The sequence below is a fragment of the Amphiura filiformis genome, chromosome 2, assembly GCF_039555335.1.
Source record: "Amphiura filiformis chromosome 2, Afil_fr2py, whole genome shotgun sequence".
In the NCBI taxonomy this organism is placed as follows: domain Eukaryota; kingdom Metazoa; phylum Echinodermata; class Ophiuroidea; order Amphilepidida; family Amphiuridae; genus Amphiura; species Amphiura filiformis.
In genome coordinates, this window is record NC_092629.1 from 43328080 (window position 1) to 43354178 (window position 26099).

General features: G+C 35.2%; 1 protein-coding gene across 2 annotated transcripts in view; it reads left to right on the forward strand.

Annotated features, from left to right (window-relative positions):
• Positions 1-25787, forward strand: part of LOC140146247 (thiamine-triphosphatase-like) — a 234773-nt gene extending 208986 nt beyond the window's left edge. For both annotated transcript variants that reach the window (XM_072168030.1, XM_072168028.1), the window contains one exon: positions 25667-25787. The gene's annotated coding sequence lies outside the window, so the exon portion shown is untranslated. The remainder of the gene's footprint in view (positions 1-25666) is intronic.
• The last annotated feature ends 312 nt before the right edge of the window (positions 25788-26099 follow it).

Genomic DNA, 26099 nt, shown 5'->3' on the forward strand with positions numbered 1-26099 from the left:
TGGGGGGGGGGGGAACCTCCCCCAGCCAGCCCCATTGGCTAGCCATGCCTATTACCTGTTTTACTGTATTATCATGAGAATTGGTCTGTGGTACCTAATGGAGAACAAATTTTTATTTAAATGAGGATGACTCTGTCATGAGTGATGTCCTATTGCATACTGTCTATTTTTGTTTTTTTGTTTTCATGTAATGGGTATCTCTTTAATTTGAGTGTTTTCACTATATGTGTTTGTCCAGGCTTTCTAGCCTATTGTTATAAAATAAAAAATAAATAAAAAATAACACACTTCACAGTTCAAAAGTTAATACGTTTAGTGTAAAAATATTTACAACTTTTCTTGTATAACATACTTGAGAGATTAAAAAGCTAATACATTTAGAGTAAAAATATTGTTATAACTTTTCATATAGGCCTACAACATACGTCATAGATCAAAAGCTGCATATTTAGAGCAAATATATTATGTAACTAACTTAACAACTAACTTACTACGGTACTTCTCAGTAAATTTGCATTAGAATCACTTTTTAAAAGTGCAATACTTATCTGTGTATACAGACAGTGCCAATGAGAGCCATTACGGGCCTGGGGTAAAATGATCCCACAGGCCCCCTGAGGTGTATTAATTTTGCTTTGCCTTTATGGGCCCATTAAGGTATCCTTTCTTTATTTTTATGGGCCCCCTAGGACCCCGGGTTCTGGGGGTAACGCACCCTTAACAATGGCACTGTATATAGATGTGATGTCGATTTAAGTTGAAGAACTCAAGGGTATTACTATTACTATTACCATTTAAGTGCTGTGTTTTAAACATGTTATTTGTATTGCATATAGGAATCATTAATTTTTCTTGAGGACACTGGCATCAATCCTGGGTGCTGGAGGACATGTCCCCCCCCCCACCTTTTGGCAAATGACCCATCTTTTGTTCCCTTCCCAGCAAACCAAACTATACCTCAACCCTAACCTAAACCTAACCATAACTGTAATCCACTTACCCTAACCATCAGTGGCGTAGCTGCCGGGGGGGGTGGCAATTGCCCCTCTGGCAAAAATTGCATATTTGGGCCCCCGCCCCTAGTGCAAGGAAAAAGGAGGGAGAGAGAGGAAAAAAGAGAGAAGAGAGGGGGGGGTGAGGGAGAGGAGGGGAAGAGAGATATTGGAATCCGTACGATATGCAATATACCATACGATTATTATCAATAAGCCTGGCAAAATTGTCTATTTGGGCCCCCGCCCCCCTAGTTTGGGCCCCTGTCCCATACAGGCTTGCCCCCCCTGGAAAAAATCCCAGTTACGCCGCTGCTAACCATATAACCCAACCCTGTCCCAAACACTAATCCATAACCCTAGCCTGCAGAGATACCCTAAACCCTAACTTAACCCTTTTCAGATTCATTAGATAGAGAATGAATTTGGAGAAAACCTTCTGATAATTACAAACACTCGCTGAGCAGCAAGACCTTCCCTCTAAGCTTTTAATCCGATAAGCTGATTATCTATTTGTTTTCATGAATTGGAAGACATTCTTTGATGTATTACTGAGCTCAATCATCTGAAATTATTGGAGCGTGAGCCACCCAGGCTGGTGGCTCAGCATAGTATTTTATTAACAGAAGGTTTTCTCCATATTTGTTTCCAAATGTGTAGACTAATGGGTTGTTTTCATGTCTTCAATGCATCAGTATATCTAAATTCCATCAAAAGTCTGAATGGTCACAGAATATGTCCATATCATTGTATAAATTAAATAAGGAGATCAAAAAAAGAAAGTGACCACTTACTTTAGAGATCATAATTAACTTACGAACACAATTCATGTAATGCTCTGTATGCTAGCCGTATGCTTCAACATAAAAACGCTTGTTTGTACTCATTTTAATGCATTTTTCATGCTGATTCCAAATATGGTAATGAAAATTTACAATTCTGAAATTTTGGCAAGTTGAAAATTGTCGTCTGCAGAGAGTTCAAGCAGTAAAATCCATATGAACGTATAGAAAATTTTGTTAGCTGCAACATGACAGCATTATGTGCTTAAAAAGAAATCGTAATGGCCAAGAAATTATGATATTTTGACATTCGGTGCGATTCAAAAAGTTGCAGCATCATTTACTGCATAAAAGGAAATGTTTCAATGGGTATGAGCCATGTACAATACATTCCAAATTGAAAAAAAAACATGTTCAGCATGGCCATTTACCTATTGATCACATACAATGACCGCGGACGCTGACCACCACTGATGTCAGGTGAGTGGAACATGTTAGGCTATGCAATTTCCCACCGCATATATCGGTTTCAATTTCCAACTTTTTAAATCACACCAAACTTCATTCAATCATTTACTATTGGATCATTTGGATTTATTTCTACACAAATTTGGTATCATATTGCAGCGAACAAAATTCCCCACTCATTCATTTCAGTTTTATTGCTTTTATATAAGTGTGTTTAAGGTTATGACCACCCCGGGTGACCACCCCATTAACTCCCTCCATGCGTGTGTCGACTGCAGACGACAAGTTTCAAATTATTTTCAAAAAATTCAAAAATTTCAGAATTGTAAATTTTCATGACCATATTTGGAATCAGCATGAAAAATGTATTAAAATGAGTACAAACAAGCCTAGTATTGGTTCAGTTGTTCATAAGATAGCTCTTAAAATTTTGAGAAAATTTCTGAAAACTTAGATTTGTTGTGTTGAATCCTATGGCTAGCACGTCCATCCCATCAAATGGGGACTTTCTTTTTTTGATGAGTTCTTATCACCTGTATGCAGCTAGCGTAACTATACATCCACAGAGAAATTCTAAGGTATAATTTGCATTAAATAATATTTATTTTTACTCCATTACTTAATTAACTCTGCAAACACAAAAAAACTATCGTAATAATTTGCCAAGGCCACGTTTAATTTACAAGCAATGACCAAACAAAACAAGAAAATATTATACATCATAACAGAATGCAACCAAATTCTACTCTGGACCGTTATAACAATAACTATATTTCCTCTTTTGTATGGCAATTTTTAATATGTTTTTACATACAACTAAGAACAACACAGGGAAATTGAACAATTTAATTTGATTTAACAGCCAAAATTTCTATATGCAGTGCAAGGATGCGAAATCTGACTTGATGATGCAAAAATGAGTCATAACTGCAGAATTTTGATTTTAAAAATACTTGAAATTAATTCTTAAATTTCTGTTGTATATCATTGTTTTAAGCAGAATGAGAATGCACTTATGTTGAAAATGGTTAGGTACGTAATTCCATATTATAGTATATAACGTAACTTTATTGTATTGTTCTTGTAAGTGTATGCAAGACAATGGCATAAAGAGAATAAAAAGACAGCTTCCCGACAAAACACTCATTTCATATGATTCTAAGAGAATAATTGTGTGGATATTTTTGGTATTGTTTTGTCTGCTAATTTGCAGTTAAAGGCCATTCCAGTTAAAATCCACACCCCCCTTATGGAAGACATTGCCTTAATTTTCCACACAGGGAATGTGAATTTCAAATGGGGTTATCTGAATGAGTGGCTCCATTTGAAATCTATACCCCCTGAGTAGAAGATAAAAGTCATGTCTTTGACAGGGGGTGTATGGATTTCAGCTGGAATAACCCCATGTAGCATGGATGTCATATGCTTTGGATAACATTGTTAAGATGAGAAATGCACAATCAATGTCTTCTTATGTTTTACGGTTCTCGTTATTTATGCACCATGAAGAAAAAGAACGATTGACAATGACAAGGTCAAAGGATACAGGGGGATGAACTTATTAATTACATGGGGGAGGATGCCATAATTGTATTTAATGCTGTGCATGCTAGCCATAGGCTTTAACGTAAAAAGTCCCAAGTTTTGAGATATTTTCTCAAAATATTAACAGCTATCTTAAGAACCACTGAATCAATTCTAGACTTGTTTGTACTCATTTTAATGCTCAATTCATGCTGATTCCAAATATGGTCATGGAAATTTATAATTCTGAAATTTTTGAATTTTTTGAAAATAATTTGAAACTTGTCGTCTGCAGTCGACACACGCATGGAGGGAGTTAATGGGGTGGTCACCCGGGGTGGTCATAATTCTGAAATTTAAACAAAAATTAAACTTGTCGTCTTCATTCGACACCCACATGGAGAGCGTTAATAGTGTGTTTCTATTGAGCAAATGGGTGTAGGTGAATTTTGGGTGATGAGAGGAATACGCGGTAACGGCCCCATGCAGCAGAAACAGAACGGGTGAATGCGCGGTAATGCGAGTGAATCCGTCAACCACCTATTGAGGTGGTTAATAGTGGTGAATATGCAATAACATTTGCAGTAGAAACAGTTCGGGTGACGATTTTGTGGGTGACACCGGAAGTTAGCCTACTACAATACAGTGTGAGTATTCAAAATCTGACATGGAAGGTCACAAAAACTATTTTCTGGACTTCCGCTCTCCCCACTAAATATGTGGGTAGTGAATTGTTACCCTGCATTTACAGTGCAGTAGAAACGACCTGATGAAGGTGAGAGGATTAAAATGCATGTGAAGGTGAAAGTGCTGTAATAAACAGGCTATAACATATGACCTTATTTAAACACAGGGAGTGTGAATTTCAAATTGAGTTACCTGGGTGACTCCATTTGAAACCTACACTCCCTGTGTGGGAGATGAAGGTCATGTCTTCCGTAGAGGGTGTATGGATTTCAACTGGAATTGTCTGATGTGTACTTGGTTTTCAACAGGAAATTAAGTAAATTATTTTTGAAACTATAGCCAAGATCATTTCTGACATAAATCAATTCAAGACACATAAAGTACCAGAATGCTAAAAACAACACCGCATTAAACCTTAATTTCACCCCTCCCTCAAAACAACAGTGTTGTGTGTCCCCCCGGTTGCAATTTACATGCATATCGACCTCTTTCCAGTCTCTGCTAATTTGTAAAGCATCTGTCCGCTTCAGTTCATACATACAACAATTAACTTCCACTGATTTTAATAGGGAGCTTTAAGTTATTAAGACATATACCCAAACTATACCAACATCGTATGCCTTTGCCAAACCTAAAAAAATTCAAAAAAAGTTACATTTTTATGATCTTAATTAGAAAGTACATGAAAAATGCATTCAAATGAGAACAAACATGCCTAGTATATGTTGAAATACACATTAAGATTTGAGTACAAATCTGGTGGCATGATACTTTATATTAAGTCTTCAATAAGCATGAACTGCACTGTGTTTATTTTTGGCAGTTAGTCAATGTACGGCTCTGTGAGCAACAACAAATGCTTAACCAGGGGTGATAATTAGCAATGTATAATTAGCGTAAGCCTCAATGAATACTTTGCGTATGCTGTGTGGCTGGTGATATATTGTACTTTCATCTCAATTGAGGAAGATGATGACTAAATAAGAGGTTTTTGTTTATCACAGTTGTCTGTAAGGCATTAAAATTGGTATATTTTGAACACATTAAATACGCTTTCTGTTTTCAATTTTGGACAGTGAAACTTGAGCATGGAAGATCCTAATGGGGTATTCTATTTGAAATCCATACACCCCCTATGGAAGACATGATCTTAATCTCCCACACAGGGAGTGTAGATTTCAAATGGAATCACCCATTTAGGTAACCCCATTTGAAATTTACACTCCCTGTGTGAGAGATAACTGTCATGTCTTCCATTCGGGGTGTATGGATTTCAACTGGAATCGCCCACTTCATATTGTGGTAGGTACCCAGCAAACACAAAACGTTTTCGACATCATTCGCAAAAGGTTATAAAAGGTTGTCAGAAAATGTTTAAATGTCGGGTTATATAAAGGGTATATTAAGAGTATAAAATGTTTTCATAACCTTAAAAAACATTTTTTGATAATCTACTGCTCAGCAAATAAAAATGTTTTACAGAAAACGTTTAAATGTCGGGTTATGTAAAGGGCATAAAAACGTTTTAATAACATTCCAAAAACATTCTTGAAAACTTGATACAAAACATTCTAAACAGAATGTTATTTTGGGGTTGAAAAAATATTTTTGAAAAATGTTTGCCCAAAATATTTTCAATAACGTTTTAAAAACGTTTTCATGACCTTTATATAACCCGACATTTAAATGTTATTAAAAGGTTTTGAAAAAACATTTTAAGAACATTTCTGTGTTTGCTGGGTTCAAATATTTTAACATAATGTTAATTAAGTATTGACACAATATTTGGCAAAAATGTTTGCAAAAATAGTTTTACAATAACATTTTTTGAAAACATTAAAAAAATATTGTTGTAGTGTGTTTTCATACAAAACGTTATAAAACGTTATCATGACTTTTATATAACCCGACGTTTTAATGTTATTAAAACGTTTTTACCTAAACCAAAAGCCAAAATATAACTTATTTAAAACGTTTTTAAAACGTTTTTGTGTTTGCTGGGAGGTAGGCCTATATGGAGAGAAAACCCCACACTGACTACAGTATGGTAGCACACTCAAATACTTCTTTCAAACGGTCATTCAAAAATCTGATTTTTAATGATTGTTTAGCTTTACTGATTTAGCAATTCGTTGATAGTATCTTTAAATAAATTTGTGTCACAAGTGTCACATAAACTGGTTCAAAATGCCGAACACAAAAACAAACAAATATATGAAATCTTTACTATAGCCGATATCAGAGATAAACTGGGAATGTTGCTCTGACATCATCCTAATTGAGGGGTGTGACAGACCCTAAATCCTGAAAAACCAGCATTAAAATATTTTTCTTTTCTTCTTTTGAATGTCGATTTTTACAGATATGTTCAAAAAATCAAAGTTTTTCAATTCAAATTAATATTTTATTGAAAGACTAGTCTTAAATTGATTATCTAAATTAAGCATTCAGTTGTCAAAATTATCAAATGTCCTCAATGAAAGAAGCAGTTTTTAATATTTGTGGGGATTTTAAAAAACTGAAGGTTTAAAACAAATTACAGACTGACCCAACCTTCCCATTTTTCACACTTGAGGGCAACATAACAATTTTTTGGCCTTAATGTTTCCTCATAAGATCCTCTCCTCATTTCTCTTTTGACAATAACATTAATAATCAGTCCTTATATGGAAATCATATTAATGTTCTGCATGCTAGCCATATAGGCTTCAACATAAAAAGTCCCAAGTTTCTCAAAATATCAAGAGCTATCTTAAGAACCACTGAACCAATACTAGGCTTGTTTGTACTCATTTTAATGCATTTTTAATGCTGATTCCAAATACGGTCATGAAAATTTACTTTTCTGAAATTTTTTAATTTAAAAAAAAAAATTGAAACTTGTCAGTGCAGTGGACACCCACATGGAGAGAGCTAATGTCTCCTCATAATACCCATCCCTCATTTCTGCTTATGATAATAACATTAAATATCCAGTCCTTTTATGGAAATTGTATTAATGTTTACAAATTAATTTCTCTTATATGAGTTCTAAATAATAAAGTCGTTGAAATATGAAATTGTTTATTAGATAAATAAGTCATTTCTTCTTATGAAACTTATTAATGTAATTTTTGCCTGACCACATTGTTCATTGTATATTATTTTCATTTAATTTTTGGTTGAAAGACCTGGTCTGTATTCTTGAAGTGTTCTTTGGAGTATGGCCGCTACAGATGCTATTCGACATAGAATATTCAATGTAACATGTCTTCATTATTTGATCTATTTACATTAACCAGTCCGGTCCGACTGCCTGATCAGGAAATACTGCCGAATCAGGCAGCATGTCACCGAGTCAGGCAACATGGTATCCCACAATGCAATGCTCTATTTCAAATAGAGCATCTTTTAATATACCGTTATTTCTTGGTTTAGAGTAAAGAAGTAGGTAAAATATATAAAATTATCAATGGATGTACAATTAGTAGTTTATTTTTCAACAATTTTAGTTAAAATAAAGTTAATTTGCATATTTAAACCAAATTTTTAAAAAAACGTTAGAAATTGTTTTGTTATTTAAATTATTTTCCTCCCGGTGGAATTTTTTTTCGCCCGGTGAAAAATTGTCAATTTACATTTAGCTCATGTGTGTCAAAGTAAAATTTCCATCGATCTTTTATAAAATCACCATGAACAAATTAGTCCTTAGTCTGTCAAATTCTGAAGGGTTACCAAAGCCTGTGTTGCCTGACTCGGCAACATGCTGCCTGATTCGGCAGTACTTCCTGATCAGGCAGTCAGACCGGACTGTTAACATTTAAGTTCTAACAAATATTTTGTGACAAAAATCAAAATTTTTTGATATCAGAAGGATATTCCTTGTATTCAGAATGCAATTTGGTGTGTCTGATGTGCTCTCCGATTCCACAAAAAATACTGTGCAAACATTGCTATTCAACATAAAGGCCATATCAATCAATCAATCAATCAATCAATCAATCAATCAATCAATCAATCAATCAATTCAATCAACCTTTATCCTCCCTTCTTCCACTTTTCAACTTTAATATTTTTCCTTACTCATGTCTTTCAATTTAAAAAAAAAAATCCAAAGATGCTCTCGGAAGTAGACCATTGGCCTTCAGCTTAAAAACAAGTAAAAACATGCCTTTATAACACAACATTTTAATCACAATTTTTCTACAAATTAATCAACACTTGAAGTGAAATTCCTCAATAATAACAATTAATCCGTTATACATTGAATATATTTGGATAGAACTGGTGAATTTATTTAGGTCAAACAAGCCTGTTGACTCAATGAAACTTGATGAGTTTTTCCTTACCTAAAATAATGATCAATATTTTACAATTTAAAATTTAATTTACGATTAAAATTGTGTTCTTTCACATTCCTACACACAATTTTGTTACAAAATAAATCTGAGCTTTTGACTAATATGACCTTTCTGCTTGAAAGCTTTTTGCAACAGTTCTTTTTTTTCCTCTTAAGAAAACAATATTTAAAAATATATGCAAGTGTGTATAAGAATGCATTTCATTATTAATTAAAGCCATCCATAAAAATAGATTGGTATTTCTTTTCCACAAAATATTAATTTTTACCGTCAGATACGTCCCCTTTTACTTTTGAGTCAAACAATTGAGGTAAAGCAAAGAAAATCACAATTTCATTCCAGTGGCTATCACCAATGATGTCGTTCCGTCGGTCGTGACTGTGGTCGATCCATTGCGTTGATGTGTTATCAGCTATGACAATCCCAAACACCAATGTATGTACAGTGTTTCAACATCGTGTATGCGTTTGACTAATATTTCAATCGTATGAATAAAATGGCGGGACACATCGTTTTATTAAAAATGTCGGATTTTGTCACAAATACAGCACCTTCCTTTCTTTATGCAGGGTATGTTAGTTTATTAAAGTGAATTACAATCAAGTTAAAAATCAGAATTTCGACAAAACTTGATCATCATCACCATCATCATCATCATCATCATCACCACCATCATCACCATCATCAGCAGCAGCAGCACCATCATCATCATCACCATCATCCAGTCACCATCATCACCACTACCATCATACTCATCACCATCTTCACCATCATTACCATCATCATCATCATCATCATCATCATCATCACCATCATCATCATTATCCCCACCATCATCATACTCATCATCACCACTATCATCATCACCATCATCCTCATCACCACCATCATCATCATCACCACCATCATCATCCCCACCATCATTACCATCATCACCATCATACTCTACATCATTATGGACATTACAATCATCACCAAAGTAGAAATAATATATTGACCACATCACATAAATATTATCATTCTTCAAAATCACAAAAACATTTCATCTATTCAAAACCTCCTTTCTTAATTCATCTTTCATAATACACAATAACAGCGTGCATCTAGCTTTCTTTCAACAGCATCTCAATTTAATAATTTAATTTCATTTTCCTGCAAATGTAGATATCACAGGGACCTTCAATTCATTAAATTCCCGTCTTCTTCTCCTTCTTCGTAGTATGATTAATTTGAGATATAATTCTTGATATACAGTAATTTGTACTCCAAAGCAAAATATATCCCCACTGTGGCAGTGTACGGGCAAGTATCCCAACAAACATGACATGTTGCCGTACAGGAAACGTTTAAATGTCAGGTTATATAAAGGGTAGAAAATGTTTTAATAACATTCAAAAAACATTTTTGAAATCTTGATGCAAAATGTTCTATCATAATTGTATTTAAATGTTGAGGAAACTATTTTGCAAAAAAAGTTTGCCAAAAATATTTTACAATAATTTTTTTGTCTGTTTGGTTTGTTTGTCTGCTCCAGTTTTCTTTTGTACTGTTTTGCTGACACTTCTGTGGGCTCTGAAATTAAATTGGCAATTTTTGGCCATCAAACTTTTCCTGTTTCTGTGCCTACATTGGTTGTTTGGTTTACCGAGTCTGTTTACGTGCACAGTGATTTTCATCACTTGTTCTAGTGTATCTTTGTATTCCCATTGATCCTTGTTGTTTTTGCAGGTTTAGCACTCTTGTGAGCCTTGTGAAGTGGTAAATTTTGGCTATCAAACTCTCGCTGGTCATCAGTGGCGTATCGTGGGTCATCATATTGGGGGGGCACCAGGTCTGATTGGGGGGCACAAAGCCATTTTTTGGCAATTTTCCTATGGGATTTTCTAAATTTTGCAATCGGCGCTAGGAACTTTTTTCCGGGGGGTATTGAGGGGGCAAAGTGAATTTCAGGGGGGAAAATCAACAAATTTTGCGCAAAATTACCGCAAAAAGGTGAAATTATCATAATTTTGGGTCTTTACTGGGGGGGAACAGTTCTGACTGGGGGCATTTACCCCCTCATGCCCCCCCCCATGGCGCCGCCACTGCATGGCCCCCTGCCCCTATGATGTTGCGCCACTGCTGGTCATCCAGCAAATGATCAAAGGCTTAACAAAGAAAAGGGTTAATATTTTTCAAAGGTTTATATATAGAGATGATTTTTTTGTCCATGAGTATATGTGATTGTTATCACCCATATAATTTCAAGCAACAATTTCTAAATCCACTCAAATGTCTCTTATATCCCAGTAAAGTACTAAGCAATTATTTTTCATGACTGGATGATTTTTAATTATTTTGTGTCTATTAAATGCGGTAATCATAAAAGCATTTGAGAATTATTGTATATTTTTTAACACTATAGCAAATGGTAATATCATAATGGACTTGTAAACATGTAAAATCATTCTGTTAATTGAAATACAGTGAGCTATAACTGCGCCAAGTATTCAAACACTTGGAAAAAAAAATCCCAATTTTAAAATTAAACCATATTGGGATAAAAAATATTTGTTAATAGATGTACTATGTAAGATTTCAATAAGCGCAACACAGAGACAACACAGTTTCTTCAGTCAAGCTTTAATTAAAGCAGTAGGTTTTTATTTCATTTTTTCTTCTCAGTACTTTTCACAACTTTTAGTTTATTTTTCAGTTCTTTTGTTCTGAAGAAGTCAGAGCTACTCCTGACGAAAGCTTGACAGTTCTAAACTTGTCCGACGGCGAACCCGCTAAAAACCTACTAATTGTTATGAATTCCCGTCGTAAAAGCCTATCCCACAATCTTTTGTTACAGTCTTTTCTTCCTTTCCTTTTAAATTTAAATGTAAAAAAAGATGCATAAATTAGCCATCAACCACTCTCAAACCAGAAGTCTAGTCTGTAGATTTTTGAATGGGTGGCTCCATCTAAACTCTACACCCCCTGTATGTGAGATTAAGGTAATGTCTTCAACAGGTGGAGTATAAATTTCAACTGGAATAGCCCTTTTTTCATGGGAAAACATTGGTGTGAAAAGTATTATCACACTAAACTTAGTTATAATTTCTACATTACACCGTTAACCAGAGTTAGACAAAGTATTATCACACTAAACCTAGTTATCATTTCTACATTACACCGTTAACCAGAGTTAGACGTAGTATTATCACACTAAAACCTTGTTATCATTTCTACATTACACTGTTAACCAGAGTTAGACAAAGTATTATCACACTAAACCTAGTTATCATTTCTACATTACACTGTCAGAGTTAGACGTAGTTGGGCGAGAGATGGTCTATTATTAGTACTCATCACACCGGTGTCATTTCTCGCACACTGAAAGTAGGCCAAGAGACAGCGGCTAGGTCGTGGTATATCTACGCAAGCATTGGTGAAGTGCAGATGTCATGCCTGCCTATGTGTTAAAAGACGTTATTAGCAATTTGTTTTGTCATTTAGATAAACGATGAAATGCTTATGTTAATGGCACAAGAGATTTGAAACAGAGTTGATAAATTGTACACATTATGTATACCCACGCAGTTTGTGGCAATTCACTATATATTTACAACTTTACAAACTTATAAAGAAATGCTTTCTTTAGTAAGCCAAACCCATTCACCCTAACACTGAACACTAAGTTGCTATTGGAAGTTAAAGGAGAAATGGAAAAGGAGAGAAGATGAACAAATAAGTCACTTGGTGCACCCCCGGGGATTCAAACCTTAGATCCCTGCATGCCAAGCACAAGCTCACTGACCAGCCCTGTGGGTTTTGCTGGCCTGGCCAGCAATACTGCAGGGCCGTACATCTGGAACAAGTTGCTCACCACCGTTTATGGTCAAGAAAATATTGCCACCTTCAAGAACCTTCCCAGACCCACCTCTTTCACATGGTTTTTCATCTTCTCTCCTCTTTTCTTTTTCTGATGGTTTCTGATGTTTTTTTCTATTTTGCACATTGCCTACTCAGTAGATAGCAAGCATTTAAAATGCTTTCTTTGGTAGATAGCAACTCAATCAAAAATGTGTTATATGAACCCTTGTTGCAAGTATTTGTCTTTAAATTAGAATGGGTTTCTGCACCTTTCTATTCTTCATTGCTGTCCAATTCTTGCTAGCTTTAGTATATAACAAAACACTAAACAACAAATTATGAAACATATACCATCTTCAGTAGATAGCAAAATAAGATATTTTAATATTTCAGTGGATAGCAAACCACTTCAAGTGCTATCTTCAGTTGATAGTAAGCCACTAAAAATGTTATTTTCAGTGGATAGAATATTTTAAAAGTGCTATCTTCAGTAGATAGCAAATACTGAAAGCTATCTTCAGTAGATAGTAAAGTATTTGAAAGGTTTATCTTAATTTTAAACTGGACAGCAGGCCAGTAAAATGCTATCTTTAGGTGATAGCAAAGTACAAAAAAGATACCTTCCTTTTTTTAAAGCAGCTAGCCAGGATTTTACCTATTCCCATGTTCCTAATCTGTTTTTCTGTGTTAGCCACCCACTCAACACACATCTTCAAAGTGTCATCAATGATTGCACATCAAAATATACAACCCCTTTAACAATCACTTAATGCTCTGTGTGCTAGCCATAGGCTTCAACATAAAAAGTCCAAATTTTGAGATATTTTCTAAAAATATCAAAAGTTGTCTTAAGAACCACTGAATCAATACTAGGCTTGTTTGTTATCATTTTAATGCATTTTTCATGCTGATTCCGAATATGATCATGTAAATTTAAAATTCTGAAATTTTCGACTCTTTAAATTTTGTTTGAAACTTGTCGTCTGCAGTCAACACCCGCGTGGAGAGAGTTAAAAATATTGCAAGACACATAGTTCATGACAAAAAGATGTCATAAGTTTATTTGGTATAGCTGGAGTAATATAACAAGTTTTGCTAAGAATTGGATTAGCGATATGCATATACTATGTTCTGCTGTTAAGACGTGTTATGGTGTGAACAGGGCTTTGGTGTTATCTTGAAAGTTCAAAAGTACAGCAAAGGGTTGAAAAAGTTCATTTTTGCTTAATATGTATATAGGACTAATGGTTTAGTTTAACACCTGCAAAATTATGATTTCGATGTTGTTAAGTGATTAAGAAACTTACAAAAAAATATTTTATGTAATCCTTTTAAAAGTTCACTTTCTAAAAGGTTAAATGTTTCAAGGGCCGTTTTCAATTATAGACATTGCCCTTTTTTTCTAGTTTGATGTTTGCAAACTGTAAAATGAAACCTCAGATGCATGTAAACATTGTTGATATACAGAGGTTGATTTAATGTCTTCCCTGCATGCAGTTCAACATGATTATGCAATGGGCTATTCCAGTTTAAATTCATATACCACTGTGGAAGACATGACCTTAAATCTTCCAGACAGGGAGTATGAACTTCAAATATGGCTAGCTGAATGAGTGACTCCATTTGAAATTCACACTTAATGTGCAGGAAGATTAAAGTCAGGTCTTCCATTCAGGGTGTATAACCACATAATCAATCAATCAATCAATCAATCAATCAATCAATCAATCAATCAATCAATCAATCAATCAATCAATCAATCAATCAATCAATCAATCAATCAATCAAATGTTCCCTTTGTTTTCAAGCTGTGAATAGACTGGCTAAACATGGATTGATAGTCCAGAAATAAACATAATTTGCCAGGCCTTGCCGTCTAGATTTTAAAGGCGAGTGGTCAATCACTCGCTAGCATGGTGCTAGGCGAGTGGTCGAATCACTCTATACATTTTAATGGAATCACTCGCTAGGTCTGAAAAATTATTCATATACTAATATGAAACAATATTACACACTGTTCACAAAGCTTCACAACTGAAGTGCTGAAACTTGCATGTAATTCAATTTTGGGCGATTCGCAGCGAGCAATATTTAGTGTCTTTGGCGAGTTTAAAATCGCTTGCTAGAAATTGAGTTTGGGCGAGAGCGGTGGCGAGCGAGAGCGATCGCTCGCCTCAAATGGCATGGCCTGATTTGCAAGATCTGGATGTGATGTGTTCTGATCATTAAAGTACCTTTTGTCACTATCCATGCTATCCATTTTGCAGTGGATAGCAAATCAGTACATAATCTTATTGCAAATGGAAGAAATGCAAAATGGGAAGTACAAGATATCTTCTGTGATGTCTTATTTGTTTATGGAAAAATAATGTACATATTATTTGAAGGTTTTGATTTTATTGTATAAGACAGAGGAAGATATCACTTTCTTTGTTAAACATCATAGTCCACATCATAATAAGTTTATTTATTATTGTAATAAATATGGACATGTATTATTAAAGTCATGAAGTATACAGACAGCACATCAAATGACAACAAAGGTCACTAAAGATGTTATTGTTTTTATAGATAGAAACACACGTAAAAATGAACTCCATGCTTGCTTTATTTGACTGAATGCATTGTTGTTGTTTTTTTGCAAGCTTTATTGTAACATTTCCATAAAAATAGATTTTCTTTTCCACAAAATGTTTGTTTTGACTGTCAGAGTGTCCTCTTTTAATTTTGACCTAAACAGATGAAGCAAACCAATGAAAATCAGCACATATATGTGTACATCCATATCAAAAGGATGCACTTGTCGGCTGCTACATGTGTCTCATTTCACATAATAACTGGGTATAAATACCAGACTCATTTCAAGTGGGGGTCACTTTATATCATTCCAAGTCACATGGCTTATTATTAATACAGAGAACATTCCATAACCATGTCACTTGGGGATGATTTGAAGTGACCTCCACTTGAGATGAGTCTGGTATTTACTCCTAGCTATTATGTGAAATGACGCACATGTAGCAGCCAACAAGTGCATCGTTTTGATATGGATGTACACATATGTGGCAAGTGAGTGCCACTCTGTTGATTGTGACTGACCGTCCTTTTGATGTGTTGCGCCCTTCCCGCATACTATGAGCATACCGTGTTATTATAATTAAACAACTTCAAAATCTAAGATTTTGTCACAACAACAGCACCTAAAGCTTCAATTTGTGCAGATTATATTAGTTTAATAAAGTACATTACAATTGTGTAAAAATCAGAATTTTTGAAAAACATTGACAGCATCCTCCTCAGCAAATGTTACAATATGGCCTTTTAAAGTAGGCCTATAGGTATTGTTGTGCAGATATTTGTTTGCTGTATTTGTCTCCTGGGTTCAACTTGAAATCCTGATTGGCTTGAGGATAGAATAATTTGTCGTCTCACTTGTAAAAAATAAAATCCCAAACTGGAATGAAAAAAAAATTCTGGTACACAAGCATAGGCGTCAATGCTGAGAGGGACGGGGGGACCCCCCACCTTTTGGCAAAACTATCCTATAGTTGTTCTTTTCAGCCACTTTTTACCAATTCAGGCCGATTGTCACCCACTAAAATTTCAAGACGGATTGAAGCTAATGGTCACAAACTATGTTATATACATAGTCTATTCTTCATAGTCTTCAGTAGTAGGAACAGGACAAAGCAATTTAACCATACATCTCGGGTGTCTCCAGGCCCGTACACAGGATTTCATTTGGGGGTGCTGATTTTGAAAAAGTGGACTTTTTTCCAAGGGAGGGGGCAATTTTGTGAAAAGTGGACTTTCTTCCCAAACTTTAGCCCTTTTTTGCTTTTTATACTCGCAAATTCTGAAATTTTGGGACTTTTTTGCGCCGCCCCCTCCGCGTACGGGCCTGTGTGTCTCCTTTTAAGTGTGAAGTCATTGCTCATATGAAAAGGAGAAAATGAAGTGAAATTAAAACGGCACATATCACAAAATAATTTTAGAACCAATTCAGTGCAAGTTTCATGTTTGTAAACAAAGTGTGTCAAATCATGAACCTTAAAGTGAGCCTATTAACTGTGGGGTAGTGGGTGTCACATATGTGATGCGATCAAGCAAAATCAGTCGGAACTCGGAAATATTGATTTTGAGATATAGCCAAACAAAGGATCTATTTCCTTTTGTTTCCTCTTGTTTTTGAAACTCTTTCATTGCTAATATCTTTGGAACTGGTTGTTCTATTTCAATGGGGTTTTCTGCACAATCCAGCTTTGCAAATGCGTTTTACTTTTCTATAAGAAACTGAAAATTAAATATTTCCGAGTTCCGACCGATTTTGCTTGATCGCATCACATATGTCAGGTTTGAAATTAACCCCTATGGCTAATAAGGTATATGTCAGAGGTTTGATTTGATGTCATGACAGTCATTTCTTAATATCTGGGAATGACAAATTGTAATTTTGATATTTGTTTTTATCTTCATAATGTGTTTTCTTCAACTTTTTATGCAAACTACAAAGCAAAAAGGATGATAAAAAAAAAAAAGTTGCACTCGCACGCTCACTCAAAAAAGAAGGATCAAATGTAACAGTACACCACAAATGAGCTGTAAAGTCAGCCCCCGGTCAATTTTGGTTTTATTATGTGTTTAGAAAATATCATAAGCTTTAAATTGGTATATCATTTGACTTCAGACGATATCCAGAAGCGGGGTTATGGTTTGTTGAACTCTGCTCCTTCAACAAAATGGTACCTTTTTCAGTTCTACATGTGTTTTTTTTTCACATTGCTGGTAACAATATAAAACAGTCATAATTGGTGGCCATTTCAAATCATCCCCAAGTCAACAAGGTTCAGGAATGCCCTCTCATTGTTAATTGTTGGTTATACATACCTAGACAAAATACAATGCTTTGTAACCCACCACTTGAACAGGATTTAGCCAAAGCAATAGGATTATGTATTGGTTTAAAAGGTGTTTGACAAGAGCTATCAAAATGAGATACATGTCGTACCAAATTGAGGTAGGCCTACCTATGAAAACGACCTTCATGCACATTTTACACTGTAACTCAGAATACAATTTGCCGACTTTACGGTTCATTTGTGGTGTACGGCCACAAATAATGCAGGGTATATCACTTAGTATAGTAATCCCATTAACTCTGATTCTGTAGTTTCAAGTAGGCCTATAAGGATGGGAACTTCACACAAATCCACAATCCCTTTCAACTTCACTATCAAGTATACTATATACTATACAGTATACTATGCAGAGAGAGATTGCGTCTACATATATCCCATCCCACCCCACATTAGTCGTGTTCACATTTTGAGTTACACCCGGCGTAAACTTACGCTAACATTGATCAAAATTCCACAAATATTTTCCCTACTCCTACCGCGTGTCCACACCTAGCCTATACTCCTAGCACTATGCCGACTAGTTCCAACAAGCATTCACTTCTGGTCGGCGTAAACATTGGCTACCACTTCCGGTGTTTCTGTGACCTTTATCAACCACGCGATATGTATTTTCTTAGTTCCGACCAACTAAAGGTCAAACTTACTCCGGGTGCCAGGCGTAATCTGCGTTTACATTGCAACTTACGCCTGGCGGAGGTTACACCCAGCTCGCTACTCCTGACTTTAGTCAGAAGTAAATCGTCGGACGACGCCTGGCGGAACTTACGCTGACCATCGTTCACACTGCACCTACTCCTGGCAGCACCTACCGCTACTCCTAGCAACTTGCGCCGACCAAGTTCCGCCGGGCGTACATCCGACAATGTGAACACGATTTATATAATAGTGGGATGGGTGAATAGTATATAGAACTGATTTATATCATTCATTCATTGCAATGGGCTATTCCGCTTGAAAGCCACACTCCCCCTGTGGAAGATTTAGCTAAAGTCATCCACAGAGGGAGTATGAATTTCAAATAGAATAGACAATTGGGTATCCTCCATTTGAAATACTCACTCCAGTTGTGGAATATACAGGTAAATCCCAAATACAAGGCTAGGGGTATGGGTTTCAAAACTCTACCCAATTCCATTTGGAAAACACACTCCCTCTGTGAAAATCTTAAATCTTCCACTGGGAGATAGCAGATTTTAAATGGATAGCCCATTTCTATCTCTCCCAATCTGACAGTCCTGGTCATTGTGATAAGTCCAGGTAACAATCTTAAGCTAATGTCCTACAAACATTCTGTCATGTATAGTGGGGTGAGTGAGTGGGTGATATGGGTTGGTCCAATTAAAACCCACACACCCCTTACGGAAGACTTCAGCTTACTCTTTCACACAGGGAGTATGTATTTCAAATTGAGTTACCGGAATGGGTGACTACATTTGTAGTCTACACCCCCTGTGTGTGAGATTAAGGTCATGTCTTCTACAGGGGGTGTATGCATTTCAACTGGAATAGCCTTATAGGACAGATTTATATCTTTCATTCATTTCTGTTGTATTCAGATTGAAGCTTGAACTCGACATACTTAAATCCTAAAACCACAAATACTACTTCACTAATATTAATATCAAAAAATGTCATATTTTCCACAAATTTTAATCTCAATCTTAAAATCATTAAGCCCAATATAGGCATGTTTGTACTCATTCTAAAACAATTTTCATATAGATTTTAAATAAGACTTTAAACATTTTTGGAAAAAAAAAAATCGCTTTTTTTGGAAAAAATACGAAATTTTGACCTGTTGAATATGTCCGATATTCGCAGTAAGAGGATAATACCTTCCCTTCCTTGACAAAGCAATTTGTATGTTACAAGATATTTTGATGTTTTTGTTCATATTTGGGTGTCATCAATGGTTAGTATGAGTATAATGACATGATAGTAATATGTCGTGGACAATGTGCTTCAGGGTATCGGATCACAGCATCCAGTACAGGTTTTTAAATATTTTTTTATTTTTATGACAACTTTGTTTGATAAAGGGCCATATAGACTTTGAATAGTTAACAAAGAATATTTAACGTGTCTTTATTATGTAATTGATTCCCATTATTTGTATTCATGTCATACTCTATTAATGATTTTAAAATGCATTCAAATTCAATGCATTTTGAAATCATAAATAGAGTATGACATGAATACAAATTATCAATTTTCATATTAAAAACACAAAACATCATGCAAATTTTTTTAGGTCAACCATGAATGATCCTAGCATCTAGGTCTAGTTCATAAAAATGAAAAAAAAAACACTTCAGGATTATTACACTTTATAATAACCATACTTATCCTTCTCTTTTAAGCAATTTATAAACAATTTAATTTTTGTACATTTTTGCTGGGATCACTGAATGGGCCTTTAAATAAAAGATCTTTTAGGTTACTACACAAAGGTGACCTATTAAAATGGGAATAAACAGATGCAAGATCAAATTGATAGAAAGTAAGCTATTAAGTCATCCCCATCATCATGTACCTGATACTGGCATGCCAACTTCTCCCCTTCCTGGTTATTAAGAAATAAAGATTGTTGCTGGTTTCACTAGTGTTGCCACAATTGTGTAGCCCAAAGGCACAGTGAGTCTGTCAAGGCGGCGGAAAGTGACACTCAAATAGGCCAATTGGGTGATTTCCCATTGTAGTTCATACATCCATATCAGCATGGTGATGGCGCAGCCAAATCCCAGGGGGGGGTACTCAAGTTTGATTTTGGTAGGGACGTGCCGCTGAGAATTTGAAAGTGTACCCATAAATATACCAATTTTTCAAGAAATTTTGACCCATTGAGATACCAAAAGTCCAAATTTTCGGCCAAATTGTCTTAGTTTTTACAAATTTTCCCAAATTTGTTTTGGAAAATTTCGAAATTTTGGCTAGATTGAGGCAAAATTGGGCTATTTTTCGAAAAAAAATTGAAAAATGTTTGAAAAAAGGACCCATTCATATACCAAAATTGGCTTAAAAAAAGAGGTCATTGATATACCAAAAGGCCAAAAATGCTACCCATATTAGCGGCACGTCCCCGTATGGTCATTTGTACTAAGTACCCCTCCTGGGAGCCAAATTATATATCCAACATTTTAGACTATTCAGTAACTTAATTGAAGAGCAAAAGTGGGGTTAGCATTTTAGTCTGGATCAGCAAAGACTGCACCAAATTAGGCTATTCCTGTTGAAATCCATACACCCCTTGTGGAAGATATAACCTTGAATGGAGTCATCCATTCAGGTAACCCATTTGAAATTCACACTCCCTATGAGGATGATTAAGGTCATACGGGGTGTATGGATTTCAACTGGAATAACCTAGAAGATACAAAATATGGCAAATTAGCTAAAATTAGCTTCAAATGCATTTTGTTAAAGATTTTCATTATAATAATCAAATATAAATAGCAAAATATTCTATTGCAAATCGCCAAATGTATGCAAGTCTGCCATGACTTACGTGACTTTTTTTCAGAATTGTCCCTATGAACTGTCACACTTTGCTTGAAACTTGCAAAATGTGGCACAAATTCTGGCAAAATGCGGTATCATTTTTGTGTGTCATTCTTAAGTATACCAATTGTATGGTTTAAGACCCTCTGTGGCAACACTGTTCCTAGTTATTAAAGGGATTAGGATTGTTGCTGGTTTTACTAATCCTAATAAGCTTGATGGACCACAGATGACAATATGCTTGACATTGTAAGAAGAATTCATCTAGGATATATCCCATTCATTAATTATAGAATCTATGGTGTCACTATCATGAAACAATGGGTAACAAAAAACATTGATTCGTGTCTCATCTTGTTTGGATAGGATGAAAGAAAAGACATTACTTAATTGATACAAATCAAATGAACAATGTATTGGGGTTAACCCTCCTCAAACAGGTGTCAACTGGAGACAACAAGTTCAGAATTTTCTTTACAAATTCAAAAATTTCAGAATTGTACATAATCATGACCGTATTTGGAATCAGCATACAAAATGCATTAAAATGAGTCAAACAAGCCTAGTATTGGTTAAGTGATTCTTAAGATAGCTCTTGATATTTTGAGAAAATATCTCAAAACTTGGACTTTTTATGTTGAAGTCTTATGACCTGCACACAAAGCATTAATGGTAGAAAAAAGAAAATTATGAAAAGGTAACAGAAAGAGTGAGAGAGAAACCGAGATAGAGAGAACGAGAGACAGACATCTTGAAGAATACAGAAACGGGTAGAGATATTGATCATAATTATTGCTATCTTCAGTAGATAGCAAATCAATAAACAATACTATTTCTATAGAAGATAGCAAAATTATCAAAAGGACTCTCTTAGTACCGTAAAATGGGGTAACTTCGGTCAGCGGGGTAACTTTGGTCGGTCAAATATATTTTTTTAAATGGTCATATTTTCGTACAGCAATATTGTTTTTAGTCATATTTGGTGTCAATTTGTTAAGAAATATGTTTTGACCAAAAATCAGCATTTTTTTATATTTTTTCAGGAAAAAATAAAAATCGATATTTGTGAGCAAGGATGTGTATTTGATTAATTTTGCAAGGTGTCAAATGTCACAAAAAACAACAACTTGCCCATATTCAGCGAAGATCAATTTTTTTGATTTTTTTTCCTTCATGGAATGTCATGTCATGTCAGGTCATTTTGAACCCCTAGGGCACCCTTACAAAATTATTAAAAAATCTTTTTCAACTTCAAGGTGTAGAAGGGAACCCTAATGTCACAAAAAAGAGTTAATTAGAAATATAATTGGTTTTGTTTGGAAGCAGTGGTTTAAAAACTCTGAAAAGTGCCCAAAGTTACCCCATTTTACGGTAGCTCCTAAAGCACTTAAAGTACTGTCTTCATTAGATAGCAAACTAATCAGAATTGCTATCTTCAGAAGATAGACTAAACTTGTATCTCCAGTAGATAGCAACCACGGCTAAAGTATTTGTATATAAAGGTCAAAGGTATTTGAGAGGGTGAAATGGCCGAGCAGTTAACTTAAGGCATTGCGATGTCGGCTGGGAGAATATGATCGATGATTGAGCCTTATTCTTGCCTTAGGTGTGAATTTTCTTCCTCTCCAAAAATGTTCCTATAAGGTCGGGAATCCTGCAATTGTATTCAGTTACTTTACAGTAAATTATGTATTGTGATCATGCAGTACCAACAATTTGGTACTGGCATCCTCCCAGTTTCTAACAATACATTTTCACAACCTCAATGTAACTTCCAAGACATAATACAAGCAATATTCATGAACTTTGCCTTTGACCTTTTGAACTTTGCTTATCCCAATACACCTGAGGTCAAGATTTGAGAATAAACAAACAGAAAGTGGAACTTTGCCTGGTCACATGAGAGAACATTGATAGGATTAAGATTGAAGTTGAGAGCGATTAACCCTCTAGAAGATGAAGGTGGCTGAATGCAAACAAAAAGTAATGACATTGAAATTATACAACTGTTTGTTGTCATTATCTCAGCTTGGTTGTATATATTCTAGCAGGTTGTTTTTAGGGGAGGTGGAACTTGAGTTTCTGAGAGCTGTCCTGGTAGGCATGGCTGGAGGGGTCACAGGCAGGCCTGTTGCCCGGACTTATGGGGGTGGTAAGCTAAAAAGTGGACCTGTCATGAATTTGTCCCTAAAAAAAGGATCCTTTTGTGAAATTTTCCATAAAAAAGGGCCAGTTTTCACAAATTTTGCATTTAGACTGAGTATTGAATTGTCTTTTGTTTAAATTTGAGAATCATTTTATGAATATAGACTTGAGTCCAAACATAGTTGTCTATATAGTTAGCTATCCACCAAAGCCTAGTTTTGGAAAGATTGGACAAAAATCACAGCATTGTCTGCTGAAAATTAGTTTGTTGTCAGCCATTATCGGATAGGCTAGTTACAAGCAAATTCATGTATTATATTTTTGTTCACTTCAAATACAAATTGCATAGTTTGGAAAGATTGGGCACAAATTTCAGCGTCGTCTGCTGAGTCGTCTGCTGAAAATTAGTTTGTCGTCTGCCGTTATCAGATAGTTCCAAGTTTCAACAGTGGGTAAGTTCTCATTTGTATGAGATTTTTCATGCTATCCGGGAAACAACCATCAAGATTTTGCAACATTTTGACAAAATTATGTTGCTGTCTGCAAAAAATAACATCGTCGTCCACCGAGAATTCCACTGTCGTCTGCCGTTATCAAATGGTTAAAAGTTGCAGAAGTAGGCTGGGTTATCAGCGCCATGTATCAGTTTCCCTCGTTCTATTTTACCTGTCACCCCTCACATTGTCTGCCGTTATCTCGCCATGACAGTTCCCCAATCGCTTTCAAATTTCATTTTTAACTCGCAATCCGGTAAATATCTTGTCAAACATTTTAAAAAATGGCATATACAAAACATCATCGGCAGCATGACATTTTGCATCAGTAATAACCAGGGCATAATATTTCACAACCAACGCTGATTTTTTCTGATTTTCTTTGCTATGTTAACAATTTGTCACTTAGAAAATTTGTTCCGATTTGCTTTCATCATGTTCTAACTTCACGCACTGATTTAACCCAATGGGCTATTCTGTTAAAAACCCACACTCCCCCTGTGGAAGATTTAGCTAGCATCTTCTACAGAGGGAGTATGGGTTTTAAATAGAACAGACAATTGGGCAACTTCCATTTGAAATATTAGTAAAGCAATATACAGTGGGAGGATGGGTTTCAAAATAATTATCTATAGCAAATTCCATTTGAAAAACATACTCCCTCTGTGGAAGATTGTTCTTAAATCTACCACAAAGGTATAGTAGACTTCAAATGGAATGGCCCTTTTAGTTAATTCATAACATGGATTTTAAGTTTGTTACAACCCGTCATCTTTGTACCTGATTTATTTGTCGTTAGGGCATACTTTATTTAATTTAAACAAAATGATACCTTTTTTTTTTGGTTGGATCAGCAATCACGTAAAAAGGATTAATATTTAAAAGCTAGTCTTATCCCAATTAAAGACGTCTTTGGATTGAAACACTGTGTTAGTATGGTTTAAGGCTATCATTTTAAAAATATTGCTATTAACGTTGCCTACACGGTCACCACATCACCAGATCTATCAAATTTTAACCGCAATTTTGAGCTTTCTCAAGAATCACTGATTCAATACTAGGCTTGTTTGTACTCATTTTGTATCATTTTTCACGCTGATTACTAATATGATCGCCAAAAATTACAATTCAAAAGTTTCTGATTTTTATTTGAATTTTGGCACCTGCTAACTATACCTACCCGATGTCAGTATGGAGCGGGGTAAGCTTCTATCATATAATGGATTCATAATACATAAAAATGACAAAACTGTAGCATATGTATTTGACCAATGGGCGGAAAAGGAGGAACAACTTGTTACGGCTTAATCCACAGAAAAGCACGAATGTCTTTTTTATCACAATGACGTGTGTGCTATTAGATCGTCGTATTGTTTTCAGACAAGAGCGCAATCAATATTAGATGGAAGAGTAGTTATCAATCGCATAAATTAATAAGATAAGGATGTTTTAGCGAGTTTGAATGAATGAAAATAAAAGTTGCGGTAATAACAGTTTGAAATGAGATATATAAATATTTGAGTTAGCCGTGAAGTTAATGATTGTGTGTATGGAGATATTTTGAATGCGTATACGATAGGAAAACAATGGTTGAGTAGCGAATGAAAGAAATAAGTATCACAATAGCTCACACTGATGAGAATATGGGCCTATGGGACTGGACTATTCCAGTTGAAATCCATATACCCCCTGTGTAAGACATGATCTTAATCTCCCACACAGGGTGTGCAGATTTCTAAATGGAGCCACCCATTCAGGTAATGCCACTTGAAATTCACACTCCCTGTGTGGAAGATTAAGGTGGTCTTCCATAGGGGGTGTATGGGTTTCAACTGGAATAGCCCTATAATTAAGCCCTATGTATACTGCATTATCGCAGTATTGTATAATGCTGTGCGATGTTTAAAAAAAAAAAATTGTTACCAAAGACAGCAATGTGGACTTCATGCTGACTTCATTCCTACCTGTTACTTAGAGGTTAATAACTGCGCATCGGTTATTTGGAGGGCATTGTGAAAAATCTAAACATTTTGCCTTTGGAACCGAGGGATATTCCGAGGTCCAAAGCAAAATGTTTAGATTTTTCACAATGCCTGACATATTATACTGATGCAAAGTTATTAACCTCATTCATAACCGTCACTTTGATCTTTTAACTTTTCAAAATAACACAAAAATTTTCCTCAAAAGTTGGTAAAAATATACAATGTTTACATCTTCCCTTTCCCAAAATCGATCAGGCACTTATCAGAGCTTCCGTTTCTTCTTTTGATTAGTTTAAGTCATGCTCATTCGGTGAGAAACGGAGATAATTTATTGTGAATTTATTGTGAAAGAAAATATAAAAATACTGCAAAATTGTAAGTGTTGTATCCATAAAGTCAAACTTACCTCGGAATCTTGTTCATAC